General features: G+C 38.1%; 1 protein-coding gene across 2 annotated transcripts in view; it reads left to right on the top strand.

Moving 5' to 3' along the window:
- The first annotated feature begins 10,906 nt into the window (after positions 1 to 10,906).
- The window catches only part of LOC106087979 (microtubule-actin cross-linking factor 1), a 332,047-nt gene continuing 322,712 nt past the window's right edge, over positions 10,907 to 20,241 (top strand). The window contains exon 1 of one of the 2 annotated variants that reach the window (XM_059368766.1): positions 10,907 to 11,347. The gene's annotated coding sequence lies outside the window, so the exon portion shown is untranslated. The remainder of the gene's footprint in view (positions 11,348 to 20,241) is intronic. The other variant, XM_059368767.1, reaches the window with a different exon arrangement.

The raw sequence follows: 20,241 nt of genomic DNA, 5'->3' as shown, positions 1-20,241 counted from the left end.
CGTTCCTCCAGAAATATAAGTTTGCAGCATACACTGTCTGCTGATTGAAAATGAACAATCTTTAACCTTTGAAGGAAATAATTTTAGATTTTCGAATGTCTAAACCATAGTTCAAATATTTTTACTTTTTTGACTACTATCGTAATCCACATTTTCACTTTATCACCAGACTCTTTTTATACCCATCATGGGTTGGGGGATGGGGGTATACTATCTATTCATTCATCGAAATATTGATTTGAAACCAGAGATTAGCAAACTTCATTTAAAGATGAACAATTTTCCAACATTTTAAAGTAATATTCCTTTTATGTTAAATATTTTCCTTCATATTACGGATTTTTTATTTTAAATGGAGGGTTAATAAATCTTTAACTTTGCGACTTGTCTAAAATCTAGAATGACAGTCAAAATATCGTTGGAAGTTGGGAAATTGACCTTGACAAGACAACAGTAAACCGTAGTTAAAGACCCTTACATATACAGTGCACGAAATAAATATAGGTTCACCCAAAAATACCATGAAGAAAGCGAAAATGCATGGGATTGATTTATTATTCTTTTAGATACTTAAAAATAAATAATATATAATTAATATATATAATAATAATTATATATATAATATAATTATAAATAAATAAAATAAAACTAAATTTAATTGAATTTTTTACTTAAAAATAAAAATATTTGAATTTTATGGAAATTTGATGCGAAATAAATTAAGGTTTAATACGAAATGTTACAAAGGTCTGCACAAATTTCTAAAAATAGTAACTGATTCTATCTACATTGTATTTGTAAATATCGAAAATACCATTTTTTACCAAGAAAACCAAGTTTTGAAAAACTTTTGTCTGTATTTTGGTCTATGCGGTTCTCATGACATTTTTTAGTGCGGAAGTTCATTCGTTCTGCTTCCCATTGGTAAAAAACTTTCTAAGATTCCTCATAGGACTTTGATGGGAATTATACATGCGGACCGATTGAAAATTTCAATGTTTTTTGGAAGAAAGCGACTATTTTGCGGTACGCGAGTTATGGATTGCAGCATTATCCTGGTGGTGATGATTATAATGTTTCACCATTGTCCAACAATGATAATTCCAGCACTTCTACATAATTCACAGAGAACATTTTAGTTGCAATCCAAGCTATAAGAAGCTTGCCATGAAAGGAAAAAGCTTCCCAAATCATGTCATACCGCTACCAACATTTCTGCTAATTCCTATTGGTTTTAATTTGCGTAAACTCCTCCAGGAATACTAAGAACATGGGTCCATCAAACAGTAAACAATATTATTTTCCATTTGTTTTCGAAAATCCGTAAGTTTTTTAGTATATTATTCAGAGAAAGCCAATCTTCTCGTAAAAAGGTGATACAAAGACCTAAAAACGTGTTTAAATCATCTGGTGGTGACAGGGTAGACGGCTTTTTTATTTGTTATGCAAACACACATTCTCTGCAATCTTTCAGTACAATGATCAATTTTTAACATTGTAAAAGTTTTGGGGTCACCCAGGATTCCGTCTTGTACTATAAATTAAACCCAATTTTAAAAATTTTTTAAAAATATTTTTCTATTTTTTTGCAATCGTCCGATTTCCCAGCCGTTTGATATGTAAAAGCTTATATTTTTCCTTTAAATTTCACTAATGAAGAGTTTCCACAAATTCTGCCATTTCTAAGAAAAAAATTAGGTTAAATCCATAATTAACCAATTATCACCTCTAATGATCGTCAGCAAATCAAAAACAAATGTGTGCCTTTTTGTCTATGTTTATAAAAATTGCATGCCCTTTCTCTAAAATTATCTGAACCTATATTTATTTCACACCCGTTTTCCACAAATTTGAAAGATTTTAGTTATTTTTATTGAAAAGCGTAAAAATTTAAGATTAAAATTTTGTAAATAACTAAAACACTTATAAAAATAAAAAAAAAAAAAAATAATTTCTGAAACTGCAACTTGTTTCTTTATGCGTTTGGGAGAACCTATATTTATTTCGTGCACTGTATAAGCATCTTTAAATGTTTAATTTTTTTAACTAAGATGCTAGTTTAAAAAAAAAATATTCAAAAAATAACAGTTGGACATTCATCATTAAAGTTAAATAAGAATTTAATCAGCGATCAAAATTTGAAACGGATAGTCATGCCCGTTAGTAAACAAGAAATTTAATTTAATGATATCATCTTTATTTTAAAGTGTTGGTTCTTTGGCTCGTGCCAATGCTAAAATGCTACGAATAACGTAAAATCCTAAATTTTGGGGTCAACTTTTTTCAGTGTATGATCATCTTGACATTGCGAGTCAATCTAGCCACCTCCGCCTATCCGTCTGTCGATAGCGTTCGAACGAATGAAGATATCTACTTGAAATTTTTCACCGATACTTCTTTATAATCTAGATCTTTGGGTACTCCAAATAAGCCATACCGGTTCAGATCTCCGCTTTTGATTCTTGAGCCCGTAGAAGGCTGAAATTTGGCACAAGGATTTCTGTTGTGATTTCCAACATCTGGGCCAATTTTGCTTCCATTCAGTCTAACAACTATATAGCCCCTATATAAACTAATCCCTCCGTTTTTGACTTTTTGATTTTTCAGATTTCACTCTCATTTGCGCCCTAAAATCTATGGAAAAGAGAAAAGCTAGAAAAAATTAAAAAAGTTTACGTACCAGCCCACATCTCAATACATTATCGCTATTTTGCGCGACTTTTGTGGAATTATATGGAACTTCACATTGTCCGTTAATCGTAAAATAGATGTTAGGGCCACTTTAAACGTTATCTTTACAAATCGAATTTATAATACCAAGGTATAGCTCAAATAAGCTCCGTTTAGCAACAGGGAATACTTCTCTCATATCAATGAGTGCAGTCCAATTAAGGTTTCAGCGCAATGATAAGGGCCTCCGAACGGCGTGTCGCATAGCGACACCAATCGGTAGAAAAGATTTAGCATGGCAGAATACTCAATGTAGCTAGCATTAGTAAGGGGATACCTTAGGTTAGGTAAGAGTGGCAGTCCTTTACAGGCTCAATTTGACAACTTTAGGTCCATTGGGAGACTACAGTAGCGACAGAACAAGGCTTCTTGCGGGACGGGAATCGAACCCACTACCCCTGCACTGGTAATCCAAGCAAGCTACCAACTCGGCTACCGTGGCGCCTTACCGGGGATAACCACTGCTAAGTAAATGTTCTGATGTTCACGGCGGGTTTTGAACCCAGGAAGATGACGCGGAGGCACAACCTTATACTCGGTAGGTCACGCAGAATGGTGGCTCAGAGATACACTCCAATACACGGTTGGGCACTGGTTGATGGCTAAGGGGCACACCCTAATACACAGCACTGTTGAGGTTACTGGCGGAAGATCATACCGTTGCGCAGCGATATAATCGGATATATAGCTGGAATGGATTGTATTTTAAATAAAGCTCCCAGATGTATAAATCAGTGTAATGAAGCAGAAATGAAAAAAGCCAGGTTTTAGTGTTGAGTGTGACAGTGTTTGAATTTTATTGCGGAAGGCAGCAGCTTACCAGTTCAGATGTTTAGGCATAAGTGAGTTTAAAATACAAAGCGTCAGGCAGACATACTGATTTAGAAAATCTTCATGTGACAAAGAAAGGTTTTAAGGTGACCGCTTTGTCAAACTAATGGTATCATATCTTAATTTTCAAAGTTCAATAATTTGTGGAGTTAAACATACATCAAATTCAGTGTTTTTGGTTATTTGGTTGTATGAATACATAAAACCTGAAGAACAGGAACGTTACAATATTTTTAAATTAATGATGGGAATATAGCCATTTTACGTACGTAAATTTAATTGAGCCCTCCTAATGCTGGCAACATTTGTGAGGTACAATGCCATGTAATACTTTTCTCCAAAGAGGTGTCGCACTGCGGCACGCCGTTTAGAATCGGCTTTAAAAAGGAGGCCCCTTATCATGGAGCTTAAACTTGAATCGGACTGCACTCCTTGATATGTGAGAAGTTTGCCCCTGTTTTTTAGTGGAAATTTCATGGGCAAAATTTGTTGTTGTTAGTAAACTTAATTGAGCCACTGTTTATATTTCCGTCAAATAAACCGATCACCGGACTTTTTCCGTGTCCTCCAATAATTACAATGAGTCCTACCATATTAGGTTCATAAATAGATATAGGTTCCTTAAAATTCGATTCCTCTTGGGATCAATAAATACCCGATTTGATTGTTTCAAAATAATTCAATTCCAAACTGAGTTAACAAGGGTTGTACCCTTTTAGCAGAATCCATGGTGGTGGGTATCCAAGATTCGACCCGGCGGAACTTAGTACTTTTTTACTTATTTTTGTGTATCATTAACTTAGTTGGCCATCACAGAACGTTTGTACGACTAGCCGAACATATAATAGAGCGCCTCGATCTTCATTAATTTGCCCTCCTGCAACTTTTTTTCTGAAAAGAGCCAAGGAAAGGCGGCGATTTGTGAAGAAGAAGATTAAACTCGCATCGCTGAAAAATGTCCAAATAATAGGAGCAAATCTATACCGTTAGAGAACTAGATGAAAACGCCTACACAAGTGTTTTATATCTACAGAAGAATGAGATTAAATTTTTTTTGAAGAAATTAATTTCACTTCTTCGAATAAAACAGTCCTCGTATAATTGGTATTAGCGTGTATGAGAGTCGGTTTGGACAGCAAGTGTTTTGAGGCGATTAGTTCATTAGTTATTTTAATCGCTTGTTATCATTAGCAGAGCTTTTAAATGAACTTCCAGTTCACCACACAACATATGGCAATATTTCTTCGGTGGGAACTTTTCAAATTGAATTCTTCATCAACAATGCAAGAATGTTTTCCGCCCATAAATTCTTACTGAATTCTGTTGCTGAACCGACCAATATTTAAACTATTCGCTACAAAAACTATATGTGCGATTTTAAATTTTGTTTATAAATTTAATGTTTTATAGCCAATTATGTACCTCGAAAGTGGTTGTGCAAACCATTTAAATTATGTGCCTGAGGAAAAAAAACAATTAACAAGTTACAAATTCAATTTCAAATCGCTGGCTAGTTCAAATCTAATCAATAGCAGCTTTTGCTACTCTATAGATAAGGATAAGTCGGAAGTGAAAACGAATGGTGAATGAGGTAGCACCAATGAATATTTTTCCAAAATACGGATCAGTTAATTACCTTTTATATATTCAAGCCAATGAATTGTTGACATTTATCTTGAAATTATAGATTGGAAATTAGTTTTTGAAATGCCGCCCAAATTGTAGTTTATTTGTTTTATTAATTAACTAATAAATAGTCTCGTCCAACTTGACATTCTAGTGTTGACCAAATGAACGCGCAGGAACAACTGGTCCATCAATGGCAATTGTAGAACATTGTGATTATGATGTTGGCGATGCTCACACAGCATTAGCATTTTGTCATTTAAAAATTAATTTAACAGTATGATTTCATAATAATTAAAAGCACACACATTTTAAAGCGACCAATTACATAATGCACGCACTCACGTACTCTTAACCAATAAAAAATTCATAATTTGTTCGAACTAATTTATGAGATTTTTAAGCACAGCAATGTAGGAAGTTTCGTTGGCAGCTCCATGTCATTTTATCATTTAGTGCGCTAAGACTTTTACACTAACTCCTCCTTGAACTATGGCCTGATCATGTTAATCAATTAAAATTATTAGATAGCACGTTGGATTGAGTTAGCCTTAATCGATGAAATTTTTGCCTATCAAAGCCAACATGAATTCGGATAAAAGGTATATTACTTTTGTTGTTTATTTGGTTTGTAGTGAAGTTTTTTGTGGCTCAAGTATTCAAAAATGTCGTCACTAATGGTATAGTGGTATGGTTTCGCTAGAATTCGAATCTAGGCTCTCAACGTCAAAGGCGCATCTAGTTATATTTGCTCCATGTGGGCCCCAAAATTATTATACTACAATATGATAGATAACCCATTCACGTAAGCATGCTCGATGTTGGCCTCAAAATTATGATAGATAACCCATCCATGTTTCCACATATTGACATGATTTGTGAACTAGTACCTAGAATTTCAGAAAATCTTAAATTACAGAATCTTCCCTATTTACAACTTTCGTGCAAGCTATTTTTTGTTGAACTCATACGTCTTTGTTAAGTAAAAACTGCAAAAGACGCCTTACTTTGGACGCGTTACGCTCATCTCCTTGTAAATAAAGAAGAGATTTCTACAAAGGTTAGGTCTTCTCTTCTTATACCCCAACAACACTTACAGAAGGTCTATGGGCAATTCCATTTTAACGGGTGATACCTTTTTACTCAAAGATACGAATATTTCTTCTGAATTGAAATCTTCACTTTAAGGCTATGGAAGAATGGATTGAGAATAGGAGCAGCTCATACCATAGCGGTATAATCGAGGCGACGATAGCAAACCTAGAAGGAATGGAAGAGGTTTCCGATCGGATACCTGAAACGACACTTGAGGCCGATTGCGAGGCACCACTGCTGCCAGCGGCACAGTCTTGGATTGACGGAACCCTAGAACTACCATCTGAAAGATCTTGTTACACGAATGGATCAAAGCTAGAGGACTGAGTGTTGGGGCCTGGGGGTTGGGGGATTGATAACCCAGGGACTGAGATCTGTTTTAGACTGCCTGATCATAATACGGTCCTTCAGGCGGATCTCCGGGCGTTTGCGGAATGCGTGAGGTGGTGTAGTGTTAACGCGTCGAGTATGAACAGTAAATAGGCAATAAGGGCAATAACAACCAGGACGGTAAAATCACGAACAGTCTCGGAGTGTAAGGAGGAGATTAAAGCCTTCTCTGAGGATGACACGATCCGCACCGTTTGGGTGCCGGGTCATAGCGGACTAACTGGGAATGAGAAAGCAGACGATTTGGCAGTGATGGCCAAATAATAAACTTGGTTAAGCCGAAGCCTTTCGGGTCGACGCAGTCCGATTTAAGGGCGTGGGCGACAAATGCGGATGTAGCGAAACGGTCAGTAGGACGGGGACATCCATATACTATCCTATTTAATAAAAGGATAAAGATAGAAGGAGGTCAGTTTAGCTTTCGGTATCATAACGGGACACATAGGACTACAAGCTTACTTATGCAAAATCGGTGCGGCAAGTGATATAATGTGTAGGGCATGCGGGGGAGATGGTGAGATCTTCAAGCATTTCATATGTCATTGCCAGGCTTTCGCGGCTAAAAGATTCCGGTACTTAAGTGGGGACACAAAACCAGACATGAACCAACTTAGGGGCTTAGCATGGAAAATAATTAAGCATGTTGTAAGTAAGAAAGAATTTCTAACTTAGATTTTCTTTTTCAAGCTTACTTGGCTTGTGTGTTTGTCCATAGTGGCATGGGATGGATTAATATCCGCACCCTCTTTTCAACCCAAACTACACTCAACCAAATTTGTTAGTCAAAACAGCACAAATGTTTGGTAAAACAGCAGTTTTGGATTTTTAAATTTGTTGTACGATTTCCTTAATAATTTTTTACTCTGTCAAAAACTATACTTTTTGGCTAGGTTTAAGACGTTTTCGACGGAAATGTATGTCACATACGTCAGAGTTTCCGACAAGCCATATCTGATCTTAACTCCCTTTAGACCCTGATACATTTTACAAATTTGTCCATAAACATTCCGTTAATGAACAGGGGCATACATTCTTCTCTTTATTGAATGGTTTGGCTGAAATTTCGAACAGTGAGTTTTAGTAGACTCCTCGACATCCGTACCGAGATTGGTATTAATAGAACCATATTCCGATGCTTCGTAAATGTTTTCACCAGATTTTGAAGAAGTTCGATTAATATATTTCTCTGAATTGATAAGGATTTTATATATTATTTTTACGTGTCCTTATAGAAAGTTTCTGAACAGCCTGCACAATTTTACCGCTTTAACTAATTAGTGCATAAAGCGCCTTAGCACAGTTTATTCAAAATTTTTATTTTTTATGATTAAATGGTAAACAATAAGCGATTTAAAAAAATATTTTTAAAATTTTAAATATTTTAAAGTAAGTTTTTCTTGCTTTCATTAACCTGCCATCCTTACTTTTGTAGACGTTTTTTAATTTTTTCCATTTTTGTTAGTAACCAAAAACTTTAAAGTTGAAACCAAGGGCATTTTATAAGGTGGGCACATCGGCGAAATGCTATAACAAAGCGTCTTTTTTGGGAACTCGATATGTCAAGGCGAATAAAATTCGATTCGCCTTAACATTTTAAATTTTCGGCAAATTTGATTTAATCAATCAGAGCCAGAAATGTATTTATATTTGAGTGTCAAAACAAAAAACAAATTAAAAAGTTTTTTAAATTCCAAGATGGCAAGTTTAAAACATTTTCCCTAACCGAACTAACCCGACATCTTATATGCGATGGGGAGGAGACTTAGTTGGCACATTCTGTCTTGTATCCTTTCTTGTGTACGGGACATAGTATGCTGGGGTTTCAGTCATCGGGTATGCACTCTTCAAGTCAGATTGCGCAGATAATCTAATGCATAGGTCTTATCAGCGTGTCGGCTCCGGTCTTAAACAGTTCAGCGGATAACCCGTCGGCTCCTGCAGTCTTGTTGTTCTTTAGTCGGGTCACTACTACTTGGACCTCATTCTGACTAGAAGGTACTGCGTTATCCTCTTATCCACTAGCAGTTGGGTAAAATGTTCTTTCCATATCCTCAGCATGTTATCTGTGTCAGTTACCTGAAGAAGGAATTCTTTGTCTTTGCAGGAGGATGTGCCTGCACCAAAGCCATCGGTTTGACGTATAATTCTTTGGTAAAATTTCCGGACTTCATTCTGTCTCCTGTACATCTCAATTCGCTCACACTCACGTCTTTCCATTTCCTTTTGCTTTCTGCGGAATAGACGTTTCTCCTCTCTCCTTTTCTCCCGATACCTCTCTGTCATCTGGCGCGTTGCTATTGACTGCAGGGTTGCTCTATATGGCGCATTCTTGGCTTTAGTAGCATCTCGACACTCTTGGTCGTACCATGGGTTTCTTGGTGGAGGCTTCCGGTACCCAAGTACGGATTTCGCGGCATTTTCCATGGAGTATAGAGTATATCATCGGAACAGGGAGTGCTTTCATCAAGCAGTTGGGTCAGTCGGGTGGAGTATGCCGCTGCCGTCTGTTGTGTTTGCAGCTTTTCAATGTCCAGCTTCCGTGCAATGTCAGATCGTACTTTCCTCGCCATGTTCAAACGGGTGCTAACCTTTGCTGCAACAAGGTATTGATCCGAATCTATATTCGCTCCACGGATGGACCTGAAGGTATAATGAACAAAATAATTTGTATACATATTAAAGTGAGTCGTAAAAAATTCCAATCTATGTTCACTGAACGCCTTCTTTACCAATCACTTGCTATGATTCAAAAAAATCCGAATTTCAATAATTAAAGTAATTAACACCTAGTTTTAAAAGTTTTTTACAAGTCATTACCATGTTTAATTTGTCAAATTAAAGTCTTTATTTTTTCTGTACAGATAGAATTTCTCCAAATTCCTTTACTTAAAGAAGGATGTGGAATCCCTGAAAATCAGATTTACTAACAAAACTAAATTTTCCATAAACATTCCATTATGGAACAGGGCATACTTTTCTCTGACCAATGAGTGCAGTCCGATTAAAGTTTAAGCTCAATGAAAAGGGGTCTCCTTTTTTACTTGCCAAGTCCAAATGGCATTACGCATAGCGACACCACTAGTTGGAGAAGTTTTAACATGTCAGGATACCTCATGAATGTAGCCAGCATTAGTAGGGGGATAACCAATACTGAAAATTTTCACGCCGGTATTTAAATCCAGGCGTTCCGAGTCATAAATCAGATTTAGATTTCTTATAAATTCCATTCTAGTATTTTTTTTGTCCCTAAGGTTTTTGATTCTGATTTTTGTTATTTTGAATTTAAATTCGATAAATGAAGCATTGCCCTGTTCAAAAATATATTTTTTATGTTCATGCTATAACTACCAAGTCTTTAAAGGCTTGTGACAATTTCAACGTTAAGCTTCTTGTTTATTAAGTTATTACGCTTCTTTCAATTCGAGTTCACTAGCCTTGTATCCCCAGTAGCTGTTTGTCGGGTTGTGTTCGGCAATAAATTTTTATATTTTCAACTTTTGGCGTTACTCAGCCCCTTGTGCATGTCGTTTGAATTTCTTCGATTCGAAGCCGGTTTGCCACGTTAATTTGCCAACTAATCGTTAGAAATATATTTAAATTAATGGATAGCAATACTAAATGTCTTCGTCACTGACTGTCTGTCTGACTGAGAGACTATTCAATCGAATCGTGTTGGGATTCTGTGGGGCAAGAAAATGCCCCCAAACCCAAAAGGTTGTACGTCGTAAGCGAATGAGGTAAGACACTCGACTCACTCCAAGCAAATTAGATCATACCCCCGATAATCGGTGATTTCAAATTGGCTTCATTACATAGCCATTGGAAAAGCAGGCTACTATTGGAGGATAGTGGAGAAGCTGGCAGGGAAGGAATTTCACGTAACTAACGACAATCGTTCAAGTCGCAGATTTTCAAGAGAAATTAAATTAAAAATGACATACTAGCCTTTACTGCTTATTTTTGTTGCTGTTTTGGTTGGTCCGAATCGTAATGTCAGAAGGCTGGCTCGACTAGACTATCTATCTATCATTCATTCATTCGTTCAGTTGTTTACTCCGTTCCTTGTATATTCCGACAACAATGGCCAATCTTTTTGTTGTGCTCGCTTCGATGATGGGAGGAGGCAATAGCGGAGAATTCTTTCTATTTTGTAACAATTGCCGTCGGGTTGGTTCTTATCTGAGTTATCAGTACGAGTTTGGCGTTTGTCGATAGAAGAGCACACAGCACAAAATTTAGTATTCCGCGCTCGGTACTCCGAGAAGAATGTGATCGAGTATAGTGTCACAATTGACGAAAAAGCGAGTTGAGCCATAACAAAGACGTTTGTTTGTTTCACTGCCGGTGACAGTTAATCGCTGCCTGCTGCATTCGCGCCAAACGTGGGTGAACGGGGTTGACCAATTAAGATACAAAAACACGGGTTCGTAGTGCTAGTGTGGCAGGTGATAAGGAAGTTCGTCCCAAATTCCGCCACACCTCCTCCCCACTAATAAACAAAAATAAATACACATTCTACGTACAAGAAATTATTCAGAGGTTTTTCACCTTAACCGACAACTAACCGAAAACAATAAAAAAAATCACTGAAACGAAAAGTTTTGAAAACGAAATACAAAAACCTGTCTGGCTAACTTTGTTGCACTAATTTGAGATGTGGATGTATGCTACTTAAGTAAGTGTTTGCTTAATCGAATAAAATCGTCACTTTGGATATAATGGCAATTAGTGTAAATGTATGATAAGTTAACTTCTTTTTATACCCGTGTCCGAACTGCGTGCCGTTTGCATTTGTAGCTGAATAACTCAAGTCGCCAGTATTAGTGTGGGGATAAGCACCGCTTAAAAACTTTTTTGGATGTTTTCCCCGGGATGGATGCATTCAGGCTTTCTGCGTCATAAACGGAAATTCTAACCTCGGCGCAACGGTAGCCTTCAATCAGAAACTATACGATATGTAGCATACTTGGCACAGATGTTGAAGAGGCTTATATAAAAGAACAAATTTAAAAGAGATCTAAGCCAGGTTATAGATTCAGTCCATACTTGGAGTGGATGTTAAAAGTCGAAACGGAAGTCATCGTGCAAAATTTCAGCGAAATCGGGCGAAGATAAAGCCTTTTTTGTGGCTTAACAATTCAAATAGCTAGATCAACTTAGGGCTAAATCAACCTTTAATGATTAATGATGAACAATTCATTGATGACCTTCATTGGGTCTTACACCAATATTTCGAGGCCTTACAAACGGAATGAGAAGACAAGTATGCTCCTATCCCATGGTCTTTTTATTATTATGACATCTTATTATATGGCAAACATATTACAAACTAAGAATAGGAAAGGTGCGTAAAAGAAGGTGCGTATTTTAATCCGCCCCAAGCCGCCATGGACATACAGCTAAGCCAGTAATGGTCTTTTTGTGCGCTCTAAATCCTAAAACGTTACAATATCCATAATTGTTGTCCATACCACGCCCCTAAGAGGATTCATATCTGGTATTGTGTCCCCACCTAAGGGATGGTGTCTGTTGGCCGCGAAAGCCGTGCAATGACATAGGAAATCCTCCAACATCTCATCATCTTCCCCACATGCTACCACTTACCGTACTGACTTTGCGTAGGTGAGCACATAGGACTGTGTCCCGTTATAATACCGAAAGCATTACTGATCTCATGTTTGCTTCCCTTCAGTGATATCCTCGTCTTCTCACAATTCGGATTCCCCCATAGGATTTTCGTCGTCCTGCCGACCTTTCGCTATTCCACAGCGATTCATGCGTTCGTGGCCCACGCCCTTAGCTCGAACTGCGTCGACACGAAATGCTTCGGGTTAACCAAGTTTGTTGACGGCAGTCCTCTGGTCTTCACCGCTAAATCGTCTGCTTTTTCATTCCCCCCTTACTCAGCTATGACGTTAATCTCCTTCTTATACTTTCAGACTGTTCGTGACTTTACCGTCCTGGTTATTATTGCCCTTATGACCTGTTTACTGTCCGTAAAGAGATTCACACTATAAACCACTCCACCTCACGTATTCCGTGATCGCCCGGATCTCTGCCTGCAGGATCGTATTATTGTCAGGCAGTCTAAATCAGATCTCTAAGACCTCTAGGCCCACTCTGTCCTCTAGCGTTGATTCATCCGTGTAACATGATCTTCCAGATGGCAATACTAGGGTTCCGTCAATCCAAGACTGTGCCGCTGTCAGCAGTGCCTCGCACTCGACCTCAAGTGTAGTCTCAGGCATCCGATCGGAGACCTCCTCCATTCTTTCAAGGTTTCCCATTGTCGATTCGATTATACCGCGATGGTATGACTTCATTCTTCACATCGCCATAAGTCTCATAGCTGCACTTAATCACACTTAATCTGTATGTCTATGGGTCGGATATCTAGAACAGTCTCCAATGCCCTAGTACGCGAGGTCCTAATCGCTCCGCCAAGACAATATTTTCGCTGAATCTGTTGTATTGTCCCAACTTTGCACTTTTTCTCCATAGCAGTCCACCAAACTACTTAGTAATTAATGGTCTAATTACGCTCCCATTTTGAACCTACGGCCCCTCTACATAGTTTCCTGTCCAAGATCACTACTAAGTATTTGAACTTGTCAGATATCGAAATCGTTCTAGTTGCGTGCTGCGTTAAATTGGTCCACCTTTGTCCTCCTCGTTAACTGGCAGATTTCGGTCCTTTCTCGGCTAACATTGAGACCTCTAGGTCCGCACAATGTTAAAAATCCTCCCAATGTCAATGAATACCGCCATAGTGTACATCTTGGATTCTTCTATTTTATGCACAACCTCGTACAGGACAGTCTCCATCGACCATCGACCATCCCTTGACATAGGCATTTTTTTTGAATTTGAGCAGTTCGCTGGATGTCCTGTTCTTTATCATGGTGTCCCCAATACGTTCCATGGTTTTGAGTCGAAAGGACGTTAGTCTTATAGGTCTGTAGTCCTTTGGTGTCTCGTAACTTGCCTTGCCGGGCTTGGGTATAAATACCACCTATACCCCTCCCAAGCTTTCGGAGTATATGCAAGTGCTGGGCAAGCTGTGAAAATAGTGGCCAAATGAGGCCCCAGATAATTCGCCTACTTGTGTAGTAACGCCGGAGATATTTCATCAGGTCCGGGTGACTTGAATGGTTGGAAGCTGCTCAAGGCTTCCTTTACCATAATTTCCCGTAATGACAAGCCTTCGATTAACCTCATTGTTCCAAGATTCCGGTGTTCCCGTGAGTCCCGTCGTATACTGCGGAAAATGCGTTTTAATCAAAAGCCTCAACATGTCCTCCATTGTCTCTGCCCTCACTCCGACGTCGACTACTGAAGTGTCAGTTTTTTTTTGAGAGAAACTTTTTCATCTTGGTGGCATCATTAATGCTATCGACCTGGTCACAAAACAAAAGCTTCCAGGAGGTACGTTTTGCCGCTCTGGTAATCTTATTTTATTCCTTGAGCCGTGTGTAGTACAATTTCCAATAAACTCCGGAATTTTTACGACGTCCGATTCTAGTTAAAGCTCAATAAAAAGGGGCCTCCCTTTTTTAGCCGAGTCCGAAGTTTTTACATGGCCTAGTACCACACAAATTTCCCCTGCATTAGGAGGGGATAATCACCGCTAAAAATTTTTCTGGTGTTCTCGCCAGGATTCGCACTAAGGCGTTCAGCGTCATAGGCGGACATACTATCCTTTGCGCTACGGTGACCTCCATCATGTATTACTAGTCGCCGACTTATTAATCCCTATTCCTATTAACAAAGGTATCGGTGTTACCAATATTAAGTGTTATTAGGTCGTTAGTATTCAAGAACTCTGCCAGGGCTTGGCCCCGCTTATTAGTGTTGGTACTACCCCATGAAATGTGGTGAGAGTTCGCATCACATCCCATTGGTACCTCATTTACTGTCTTTTTCCCTTACTCATCAGCCATTGCAGCTCCGACTTGGGTAGCGCAGTTTATATGGGTCGGTCCAGAAACTTTGTTCCGGGTCGTCCATGGCTCCTGAACTAAGGCAATATGAATCTTGCCCTTGCTGTGTTTCTCCATCGGAGTGGGTGTAGCCGTCTCATTCCGGTGGAAGTCTATCTGGACAACCATTGGTCCTCCAATAAATGGGCTTCTTGGGAGTGGAACATGAATATGTGGAGCGGTAAAGTAGGTGTCCTCGATATATGCCGGCGTCCCTACTGAAGTCACAGGACATCCTTAAAGATAATATCGGTGTTGATGCAAATTAAGTTCTTCTGGGATCAACCTTTAGTTAATGGACGGCTATGTCCTAGAAAAAGTTGGTAAAATTTGGTCAGAATCCGTACGGGATTCATTCATTTATTCATACAATTCTCAAAATTTGTCGTCGATTACGGTTTTGACAACCGCTTAACTGATCCACCCCACCCTACAGACTTCAATTTTTATTAGATTTGTCAAAAATATGGTATGTCAGTAGGTCTACAGGTATATATATAGCCGCATATATTACTTAACAATGGTTGCGTCATTTGACTGGGGTTGCGACCATGGCGGGAATTCCCGGAACAGGATGTTTCGATGAACATCTTTAGTTGTAATTTATGACAAATAAATGACCTGAATTTCCTAACATCTCTCGTACCCAGACATAGGACACAGTAGCCAATGCGTGACACACGTTACGTAAAACTCCATAAAAGCAACGGTGGTAGTCAATGGTGGCAAAAAAAAAAAAAACTCATTGAGGATTTTAGTCATCATTTTGTTTGCTGTTTTCGGAAACTTTGCTACGATTTGTTTGCTTCGCCTCTGATCATGGCAAAATGCCAAGACTGGGCTGTCTTAGCATGGCAATAGAACGTTTGATCCGCAATGTTTGTCATGTGTGCCAGTGCCAGTTTCGGAATCGCAAGTGCCCTTAAAACGTATCCAAATCCAGCTACTAATTATGTATTCCAAGCACATGGTTTATGGCGGGCTGAGTGTGGGTCTATTGGTCATTTCTGTGAATTGTTACCATTTTAGTGAGGTTCATTAACAAATTAACGGGAATAGGTTGTCGAATGCTTAAAATAACTCCCTCTCCCCTCACTCTCTCATTGCTCTCACACACAACGCTCACAAGCCACAAAGCCTGAGGGCATATCTATTGGAAAATCGTTAGAAATTTGTGTGTTCTAAGGTAGCTACGCAAAATCAGACGTAATTTTCCCATAATGTTGAAAATGTTTCCGCCAAATGATTGGCCAAAGTGTTCATACTCACACGATAGGCTCTTTACGACAACTGCAGCTGAAGCAATAACAACTCAACAGCAGTTATGGTCACAGAAAAAAAAAACATCATAATCGCATTACATGCCTACCATCGACATTCCGACGAAGAGTTTTTGTCGTCAAGTTGTAGATAGGTAGCATGCCTGCCGACTCAGCTATCGAGCGAGAATTGCGGTGCCACCGCCACCACCACCTGTTCGTTTCAGAGGTAAATGTTTACCGTTTTGGTTACACACATTTCAGAGTTTTTGTTTTGCACGTTTTACGTTTTTCGCTTCTTTCGCTGTTCATCGTATTATTTATTATGTTGCGATGGCATGCCGGCAAAACAAAAATCTCAAGCAGACAAAAAGTGGTAAACAAAACGACGATTGATTCGCTCAAGTCGATTCCTTTGTGTCGTCTGCTGTCATTTGCTTATGCTTCCGGTGTCATCTTCATCAACGCCAATGCCCAGTCTTAAGCCTTTTTGACGATGTCCATGGACAATGGGCTAGCTATTGTCCGCCAAAACAATGTGTACGACGAGGGCCTAAACCGGTAACAGGGAATTGTGATAGCAATACAAGTGGGTTTTGTTTATTTAAATACCTACATCTACTATGTGTCTAGTACATATCAGCAAAATAGTTGAAAATTTGTCTGCCAAAGTCCATAGTGCCAATGTCTGCGTCAACTTTAACAGCGTCGTTTTTATTTTTTTGATTAATTCGTATTTTGGTCATTTCATTCTGCTGCTGCTACACGTGTACATGATGAGGGGTGGTTTTATTTTAACCACCACCAACGTCACACACTACCAGTCTCTCGTTGGGGTATAATAAACAATTATGTTTGGCAGCCGGCGTTGCCGGCAAAGCAGCAAAGTGGTTGTTTTGTGTCTTTATGTTTACCCACGACTGCTGGTGTGATTAGCCATTCTCTGCCACTCTCATTGTATCTATAAAATGTAAACAAAGCTAAACATGTTTATCTTCCCCTTTCCAGAGCATAAAATAAGAGAGAAAATCTCTCTCTCTCTCTCTCTTTTTTAATGTTAGCGTTGCCGTTGTGTTTTCCATGCACTAGCACTTATATGGGATTGCTAACGGGAAGTGGGTATATAATTCAAACTATTGAAAATACACAATTATTCAAGCCACCTTTTTTGGGTTGCCTTTTTCTTACGGGATAGCTAGCATGAAGTGTTCCCAATTCAAATGACCACATTTTTATACCCTACACCACCACATGGTATTACAACTTTGTGCATTTGTTTGCAACGCCAAGAAGGAGAACAGCTAGACCCATTGATAAGTATGCCAATCGGATTAGAATTACTTCTTGATTTGAAATTATATATTGGGTTGCCCAAAAAGTAATTGTCGGTAATATAGTAGTAATATAGTCGGCGTTGACAAATTTTTTCAACGGCTTATGACTCTGTAATTGCATTCTTTCTTCTGTCAGTTATCAACTGTTACTTTTAGCTTGCTTTAGAAAAAAAGTGCGCGAAATTTTGTTTACATTTGTTTGTTTGGCGTCAATTTTAATATGGGTACCACATGTATTGAAAGAAATTCATTTAACAATCCGAATCAACGCTTGTGATATGCACCTTAAACGCAATGAATTCGATCCGTTTTTAAAACGAATCATAACTGGAGATGAAAAATGGATTGTTTACAACAACGTTAGTCGAAAACGATCATGGTCCAAGCATGGTGAACCAGCTCAAACCACTTCAAAGGCTGATATCCACCAAAAGAAGGTTATTTTGAGCTGCTTCCAAGGAACCAAACTATTAATTCGGATGTTTACTGTCAACAATTGGACAAATTGAATACAGTTATCAAGGAGAAGTGACCAGAATCGGTCAATCGTAAAGGTGTCATTTTCCACCAGGACAACGCTAAACCGCACACATCTTTGGTCACTCGCCAAAAACTAAGTGAGCTTGGCTGGGAACTTTTGATGCATCCACCATATAGCCCTGACCTTGCACCATTAGACTACCATTTATTTCGATCTTTGCAGAACTCCTTAAATGGTAAAACTTTCGGCAATGATGAGGATATAAAATCGCACTTGGTTCAGTTTTTTTGCAGATAAAGGCCAGAAGTTCTATGAGCGTGGAATACTAAATTTGCCAGGAAGATGGTGTGGTATATCCACATTTATTATTCTCAATCGTTTAAATTATTTATTTTTTAACAAAGTAGGTTAAGTTTTCATTTTCCTTGTTAGTTTATATAACACTTTTGAGTTTTAAAAAATATGTTAAATTGAGTAGGCATTGGATTGTCATTTTCTTTTCATGGTACAGAAAAATTTGATTCATTCGAAAAAATATAAGTGACGTGTCAGGAAGTAAAATTAAAAATATTCATAAATTTGTTAATTGTTTGCGTTTTATTTCGTATATTTGATTAAAGTTCATTCTATGTTCTATTAAAAATGCATTTACTTTCTTTTAAAAAATCCGCAATTACTTTTTAGGCAACCCAATATATCCGTCTGCCTGTTCATGTATTCGCGTGCTCAATATGCAGGTCGCATATGTTGTCCGATCTTCATGAAATTTTACACAAGTCACTTTTTGGGACGAAGGCTATTGATTTTGAACAATTGGTTCACATTAAGATATAGCTCTCATATATATCTTTCATCCGATATGGCCTTTTAAGGCTGCAGTACGTACGCAAAATTTTGGTCCAGATTAAAAAATACAGTGTCATGCAAAACAATAGCAACGCTTATCATATTGCTGAATATTATCCTAAAATGCAATGCTTTATGGGCATACAAAGTTTAACAACCATTTTACTTGACGTAAGTTTTAAAAGCCATATATCAAATCGGGGTTTAAGACCAATATTTTTATATAAATGAGGTTCTGTTCAATAATGGTACATTTTCGAATGTGCAAAACAAAAGCAACTAATTAATGGTTAATATCAGTTGCACCAATTTTGACTGGATTCAAAATATGTGAAATCTTTGGGAAACTCAAGTTTAAACCATTATTTCGGAATTTCTATGCTTGAAAATAATCCAACAGATGCTGGTATAAGGGCACTCGTATAAAATCCGAACATGCTATTTAAATTTCAATAAATATATTTCCTTTTATAAATAAATACCTAAATTTCTCTAATTATACCCACCACCGAAGGATGGGGGTATATTCATATTGTCATTCCGTTTGCAACACATCGAAATATCCATTTCTGACTCTATAAAGTATATATATTCTTGACCAGCGTAAAAATCTAAGACGGTCTAGACATGTCCGTCCGTATGTCTGTTGAAATCACGCTACAGTCTTCAAAAATAGAGCTGAAACTTTGCACAGATTCTTGTTTTGTCCATAAGCAGGTTAAGTTCGAAGATTGGCTATATCGGACTATATCTTGATATAGCCCCCATATAGACCCATTGGCCGATTTAGGGTCTTAGCCCCATAAAAGCCACATTTATTATCCGATTTTTCTGAAATTTGGGACAGTGAGTTGCGTTAGGCCCTTCGACATTTTTTTTTCAATTTGGTCCAGATCGGTCCAGATTTGGATATAGCTGCCATATAGACCGCTCCTCTGATTTAGGGTCTTAGGCCCATAAAAGCCACATTTATTATCCGATTTTGCTGAAATTTGGGACAGTGAGTTGCTTTAGGCCCTTCGACATCCTTAGTCAATTTGGCCCAGATCAATCCAGATTTGGATATAGCTGCCAAATAGACCGATCCTCCGATTTAGGGTCTTAGGCCCATAAAAACCACATTTATTACCCGATTTTGATGAAATTTGGGACAGTGCGTTGTGTTAGGCCCTTCGACATCATTCATCAATTTGTCCCTGATCGGTCCAGATTTGGATATAGCTGCCAAATAGTCAGATCTCTCGGTTTTAGGTTTTGGGGCCATAAAAGGCGCATTTATTGTCCGATGTCGCTGAAATTTGAGACAGTGAGTTGTGTTGGGTTCTTCGACATTTTTCTGCTACTTGGCCCAAATCGGTCCAGATTTGGATATAGCTGCCATGTAGACCGATATTTCGATTTAAATTCTTGGCCCCATAAAAGGCGAATTTATTGTCTGATTTCACTGAAATTTGACACAGTGAATTATATAAGGCTTTTCGACATCTGTGTCGTATATGGTTCAGATCGGTTTATTTTTAGATATAGCTAATAAAAAGACCAAGATTTTGTTATACACAATTGAACAATGACTTATACTTATTGGTATTTGGTCCAAATCGGAACATATTTCGATATAACTGCTATAATGCAATTATCACCGGATTTTGATGAAAGGTGGTTTACATATA

Source organism: Stomoxys calcitrans, chromosome 5, assembly GCF_963082655.1.
Source record: "Stomoxys calcitrans chromosome 5, idStoCalc2.1, whole genome shotgun sequence".
Taxonomy (NCBI): domain Eukaryota; kingdom Metazoa; phylum Arthropoda; class Insecta; order Diptera; family Muscidae; genus Stomoxys; species Stomoxys calcitrans.
The sequence above is the reverse complement of the archived record's forward strand: the minus strand, read 5'-3'. Positions and strand labels throughout refer to the sequence as shown.